The sequence below is a fragment of the Eumetopias jubatus genome, unplaced genomic scaffold (genome assembly GCF_037043125.1).
Source record: "Eumetopias jubatus isolate StellerSeaLion01/CBP00866 unplaced genomic scaffold, mEumJub1_p1.0 scaffold_10, whole genome shotgun sequence".
In the NCBI taxonomy this organism is placed as follows: Eukaryota; Metazoa; Chordata; class Mammalia; order Carnivora; family Otariidae; genus Eumetopias; species Eumetopias jubatus.
The window spans coordinates 83,093,362-83,100,413 of NW_028274816.1; positions in this window are offsets into that span (position 1 = coordinate 83,093,362).

Genomic DNA, 7,052 nt, shown 5'->3' on the forward strand with positions numbered 1-7,052 from the left:
AGCGCCAGCCACCCACAGCGTATAGGACACCAACCCCCTATTCTTCCTGCTTTCTGTTAGTCCAGGTTGGGCCTGCAGGTGCCCTGACCATCTAGGGCCCCCAGTCAAGTTCTGTTCTCTGCCCTAGATGTTCCCTGCTCGCCACCTCCTTTCTGTCCCCAATGCTTGCTCATTCCAGCATCTATGTTCCCCTCAGCTGCCCTGCGCCCCCAGGAGCACCTCTCCATATATGTGCAGGTGTCTTCGATGAACCAGTGACCCTCCGCATGGGCGCAGCTGCCTCCCACCACCTCCAGCTCAGACTCTGGGTTGAATTCAACATATAAAATCAGTCTGAGTGGTAAAGGTCCTGAATGAAGCCGACTCACAGAATCTCTCTGCCCCAGCTCCTCACAAAGCGAGCTAGAATTGTTAAAAAAAAAAAAAAAAGCAGCCACAGAACGAGGAAAGGTAGAAAAGTAAACACTTTCTGCCAAAAACTTTTGAAAAATAGCAGATGAGCCCTGAGAATGATGGGTTGGTACAGAGGGGCGTGGGACCCAGCGCCTCCAGCAGCCCCCGTCATAGAACCAGGGAAAGGGTCTCGAGGACTTTCCCCACTAACTGCTCACCTCGAGAGAAAGGAACTCTGGGGAAGCCTGCAGAGGTGAAAGAAAGAACCCAGAACTCCCTAGGACTTGCACTAGAGAAAGCTCAGCAGAGGTAGGGGCACTATCCTGGGGGCGGAAAAAAGTCGGGACCTCAGGCTGTACTCCTCGCTGCGTGGTGAGCCCTGGGTCCCTTTCATTTCAGATCTGGCCCCGAACTCCACAGGACGCCCGTGGAAGGTCTGATGGCACCGACTTTTCATAGACTCCCGTTCCCATCAGAGTGAACACAGAGAATCAGGCCAGCTCAAGCTACATGCCGCCTCACCAGGGCAGCCGAAGACAGAGGTCTCTTGGGGACTCTCTAAACCCCAACTAACTGTGCCGGCTCCTGGGACCCCTAGGCCAGGTGGAAGTGGGGTCAGGTGGAAGTGAGTGTAGCTGAGTAGCAGCCACTCCAGACCATTCTTCCTGCAGTGAAGTAGCTTCTAATGAAACCCCAAATGGCAATAAAACATGTAGGAGTTTCTTTGCAACTCAGTTCCGATTTAAATCGGGGTTAGTCCTAACAGTGAAGAAAATTTACCCCAGAGATCTGTCAGCATATTTTATACTCTAAAAAGTCTCCTCTAACCCTGCAGCAATTCCAGAGAGAACCCAAGTTCATAGGAACCTTGAGCATCTGAGATGGGGGGGTCCTCCTGCGGGACCTTCTCATGCCTCCTCAGAGCTAAGGGCTCAGTCTTCCCCTGCCTGCGACGGAGGGAAGGAGAAGCACATATATTCACGAGCACACACACACACGTGCCCACACGCGCACATACACACACAGGACTCCAGAATGGGAGGGGATGAGTAAGGGAGAGCTTAGGAAAATCGGTATAAACCTATAAACACGTTGGGTGAGGCGGACGGTCACCAAGCGAAGAGAGAGGTGCTTTCTTGCACCCCTCAGCTAAGAGCCCACACCAACGCTCCGTTGGAAATGTCTGGCTGTGTCCTGACCACCAGTAGAGGCAGCTGGGCTTAGAAACCCTCCTTCCCCTTCATTCATCTCTACAATGTAGAGATAAGAGCACAAATCAGAGCATTCTTTCATCCATCGTGGCCCGTGCTGCCAAGGTGGCACTCGGCAGCCAGAGAATGTTTAAGTCATTTAGTCAAGCCAAATGGGACGAGCTGCTTCCTCCTCCGGTCCGCAAAGCAGGCACCTGCACTCTTTATGAGGCAGGAGCCCCTCATTCCCTCGAGGACAGCTCTTGGACCAGCCTCCCTCCCTCCCCTGCTGTGCTGACCTGCTCTCCCTGGGACGGACTCCATGCCCTGGCCTTCCTTGTTGCGGAGAAGCGATGGCTGACCTGAGACTCGGCTGAGCAGCAGATGAGCAGGTCTGACAGGTCCGTCCTTCCGGGCCCTGCCCACAGAGCCCGTGCCTTACACTGGGTCTCCACGTATCCCTCAGGGGCCAATCCATTCTCACGGCAGGGAGGACACGTGCAAAAAGTTTGTTTTGCTTTTGTATGAACCCTAGGAAGCCGCAGATGGCAGCGATCCAGAGGATGATGGAGAATCTTGGGATGCAGGGAACCTTCTCTCCTCTGGGAGCGTAAGCCCCTCAGAAAAATCCTAGGAAGGTCAGGTTAAATCTGGAGCTCCTCTTCGGTTCTCAGGATCCGTTGTGGGGAGCATCTAAGGAATTCCAACGGATCTGCCCAAAGTCAACATTTGATGACCGCTATTTGGGATGAGACAAAAGTCTTGGCTGTTCTATGTCAGGGTAGATCGAGAATCTGGTCACTTCTCACCACTGGCACCGCTGTGCCCTGACCTCTGCAACGACCTCCCAGCTGCCTGTCGCCATGCCCCCCTTGCCAATTCTTCTGCCTGCAGAGTGTTCGAGGATGAGCCATGGCACGTCATTGCCTTCTGTCTACAAGTCCTCGCATCCTCACCGTGACCCACGGGGCCCTGCCTATCTCGTACTTGCTGCTCTCATATCCATTTCCCTGCTCCATACACGTGTGCTACTTGAAAGTCTTTGAAAGCTCCAGGCACCCTCCAGCCCCAGGGCCTTTGCACTTGTGGTTCCTTCTGCCTAAAATGCTCTTTTCTTTCCCTCCTCCTTCAGGACTCCACTCAAGAGCCATCTTCCCATTCTACTTAAAATCACGGACTCCCCACCCTCATCCTCCCTCCCCTTTACCCTGCTTCATTTGTGTCTGTCAGGATCATTGCTTCTTAATATATGATATGTTCCAGTTACTTGTTGGTCTCTTGCCTGCCTCCCCACTATGAGCCCGCAGCCTCCAGAAGACAAGTATTCTTGTCTCTCCTGTTCTCTGCTGCGTCCCCACCCCCAGAACAGTGATGCTTCGTACACACGGGTTGGGTGAACGCGTAAACATTGGTCGGGTGCCTGGTTCCCACCGAGGCAGAGACTAGTCAAGAAAGAAGAGAAGTTCATGGCTCCATGGGCTGAGCAGGAAGGACCTGAAGGATTCTCATCCCAACAGACAAGGGTTGGTTCCCAAGGTCACACAGCTAGCTGATGGCAGAACAGCAACCAGAACCCAAACCTCCTCCTGACCAGAAGGACAAGGCTGTGGCCACCTGGGAGGAGCAGGCAAGAGCACAGATCCGAGGTGAGACTTGGACGCGGGCTCTCAGCCCAGAGTCGTGGAGCTGCTGCCCTCCAGCTGTCCTCTGAGGCAGGATATTTAAACTCCTGAGGCTTGGCTTTCTTTCCTCTCCAGTTAATAGTGGCACACCTGTATCAGGGTGGGAAAGCACTCCCCACCCCGCGCCTGGTGCGTGGAAAGTTCTAGATAGTTATAAAAAACTCAAGGAAATGCCATCATTCTAAGTCAAAGAGGAGGCCAGTGGCGTGTGTTGAAGGTGCTTCTGCAGTAAGGAACAGAAATACCGGGAGCTCTAGGGACAGAGTTGAGGAAGCCCCCAGTTCCCAAAGGGCCATGAGCACAGGAGGGCGAAAACCATTTCTTAGTCACCATGGCATCGTCAGGTGGACCCCGACTGGCGACTTTTCCACACTTCCAAGGTCAAGGAAGCGGTATTTCTGGTGACCTTGGCTTGGTTGAAAGTGTCTTCTGGAGGAACTCGCAAGGGGTGGGCTGGGGTGGGGGGCCCAGGTGGCATGGGGACAGCACCACCTAGTGACCACATCCCATAGCAGCGGTCGGTAGTCACCATGAGCTGCCCGGGGCCAGCCACAAGCACCTGTGGGTGACACTTTATCCATAAAATGTAGGGAGCTTGAGTGAGGGGCTTCTGGGCTTGCCTTGCAATCAGGATGCTGGCAGCAGGTGAAGACGCCGTGCTAGGCACGTGAAGGTCCGGAGAACTGGAGTGCAGGTGGAAGACAGGGGTGACTGGCCCCACTGCCCTGCGGGGCCAGGTTCCGGGTAGAGGCTGACCTACCATAAATGGGAACTATGCTTCCTCGCTCTTCTGAGGAATGCTGGGGAGAATTCCAGAATTTCTAGGCAGGTTCTCAACCCCACACTGCAGAAGACTGAGTGCGTGTCCCCGGGGCGGGGCTGGGCGGGGCCTCTGGTGTACAGACCAAGTAGCGTGGACCGCACACCCACCTCTGGCCCGCACCAACGCCGAGAGTGGGTTGAGGAGGGAGGGAAGCAGCCATTCCCCCAGGAGCAGGTAAAACCGGTCATTCTCTGTTGGTTTTCATATTCATACATGCAACCACCAGCCTGTCAACCCCACTTGCCTGTCTAGGCATCTCAGATCTAACCCAGCTAAATCAGGTGAAATTCACACAACATGACATTGACCATTTTCTTTTATTATTTATTTATTTATTGTTTTGAGTAGGCTTCATGCCCAGCGTGGGGCCCGAACTCACAACCTTGAGATCACGAGCCGCACACTCTACCGAGCGAGCCAGCCAGGTGCCTCTAAGATTAACCATTTTAAAGCGAACCATTCTGTGGCATTTAGCTCATTCACAGTGCTGTACAAACATCACCTCTAGTTACAGCACATTTTTGTCCCCAAAATGAAGCCCTATATAGGCCCATTGAGCAGCTCCTCCCCCCATCTCCCGGAACCACTAATCTACTTCTTGTCTCTATGGATTTGCCTCTTCCGGACATTTCATAGAATCGTACACACGTGACCTTTTGTGTCTGGCTTCTTTCGCTCAGCGTAGTGGCTGAGTGATTCCACCCGTTGTGTGGACGGACCACATTGCGTTTATTCATCCCTCCGGGACATTGGGCTATTCTCACCTTCTGGCGATCGTGAGTCATGCTGCCATAAACCGGTGCACACCTGTACTCCTGGGGGTCTGTTGATCTATTAACTTTGCCCCCAGGCTACCCCCCACTGCTGTCCTATGGCCTCCCCATCTCACTCTGTGGCCACTCAGAATGCTCACACCAGAAACCCAGGAGTCCATCTTAGTCCTCTTGAGCCTTGACAGCCCCTGTCCGCCCCATACATCACCCCAACCTCTCCCGAGTCCTCCTCTCCCCGTCTCCACTGCTCCGGTTTTGGCAGCCGCCACCACCTGTCCAGCAGGGCTCTGCGGCCCCTTGGGCCAGCCTCTGCACCTCTTGCCTCAGCCAGGTCATCTTTCTAAACCACTTATCAGAATGCATTCCTCTCTTCCCAAAGAAAGTGACTCCTGTGGCCACCAGAAGGAATTTAAACTCCACTCACATCCTGTGAGACCTTTTATGATCTGGCCTTGCTCACCTCTTCTCCCACCCCCACACTCCACCCCCACACTTGCCCACATTCACGATGCCACAACCACCTTGGCTCTCTGTCGATTGCACCAATCCCCTGCCTGTCCAGGAGTCTTCACACTCATGGTCCCTTCTTCCTGGAACATTCCTCCCTGGGGTGTTGCCATGGCTACCTCCTTTAATAATGTACGGGGCACCGTCCTCCAGTAACCTGGTAAATCAGCGACCCACTAACTCTCTTCCACTTTGCTTTTTTTTGTTTTGTTTTGCATCACGCAATTCTAAAACCTGCAATTATCTTACTGGTTTACATGCTTTGTAGGGCTTGCCCTCCTATGGAACACAAGCTACGCGAGGCAGTGCTGTCTGTCCTGTCCACTGCCCCTTCCGGCACCTGGAACAGTGCCTGCACCAGAAAGATGCTCTTGTACTCCTGCCGCCCAAATGCTGGACACCGGCAGTGTGTCGTCTCGGGTCCAGCCAGTGGGTTCAGGAGCTTAGTGAGCTCTCCCCCCGACTAGGTGAGGCTAGAGAGGTCCGTGCCTCTCTAGTGTTTACCCTCTAATACCTGGTGGTGGGCAGGGACCTCTGGCAGGAAGTCCATCTTCGGGGACAGCCCCTCGGATTCAGGGCATCAACTCCTGTGGTGATGATTCATGGGAGCCCAGCCCAGCAGCACTACACCCAAACCTCCTTCTGCCCCTGGACAAGACCAGCCACTTTGCCTTCACCCCGAGGCCAACACAGGTAACAGAGAAAAGAAGCAGGTGGGCTCCTGTGGTGTAGCCCACAAATCTGTTCCTGTCTTCCCTGTTGCTCTGGGATGAGCTCGGGGATCTCCCGAACAGCCAGATCCATCCTGCGTTCCTCCTGCCCTCTTGCTCCACACAACCAGGCACACCGACTATGTGCCAGACGGCGATGGGGAAAAAACAGGCATGGGACCTTGCCCTCCCTACGATTAGTCTAATCAGGTAAGGTAACCTCCCCCCCCGGCCAAATATAAAGGTGTGGGAAGTGAGGTGCAGGAGATAGAGGAGCTATTGCACCCAAACAGAAATGGGTGGGTCCCCTGTGGTGACCAAAAGTCCTGGGGTGAGGGGCCCAGGGTTGATAAGCCCTCTAAATCCATTTTTTAGGGGACTCAGAGTGGGGCCATTTCTAGTCTGCACCTTCTAGCTGGAATTACAATTGAGGTTTCTGACAGAATGGAAACATTAATCTGGATGTTCAAGCAACGGACTGCTTACTGACCCCCAAGCTGGGTTGTCAATTCCTGGGTTGTATGTAGATGCTTACGCCCAACACAACATAGCTACGTGGGGAAATATTTTCACAGATAGAGCAAGTAACTAAAGCATGTTCTCAATACACAAATGACTAGATTATACTTCCTACTGGTGATAAAGCAGAACCAGTTTCAGATCTACTGACCCTGTGGTGTGCGTTGCATAGGCTGTGAAAACTGGTGCGGTGTTGGAGCAGGGAAACCTCTCCAGAGAGGGACTCTCTCCCAGCTGCAATAGCCAGGGGCCATCTGTCCTACATAATAAAAACACGGCTCTGCTGCGATCCGCTGAACCCACTTCCAGCTCCAAGCTCCCTAGAGTGGATTAACCCTCTTTATCCTTCCAGAGGCCTCGTGGTCACCAAGGGGGACCTGCCTGTTATATTCGGGTGCAGTCCCTGCCGTGTCCTGCACCTCACTTCACAAACTATATTTCGGGGGAGGGTGTCA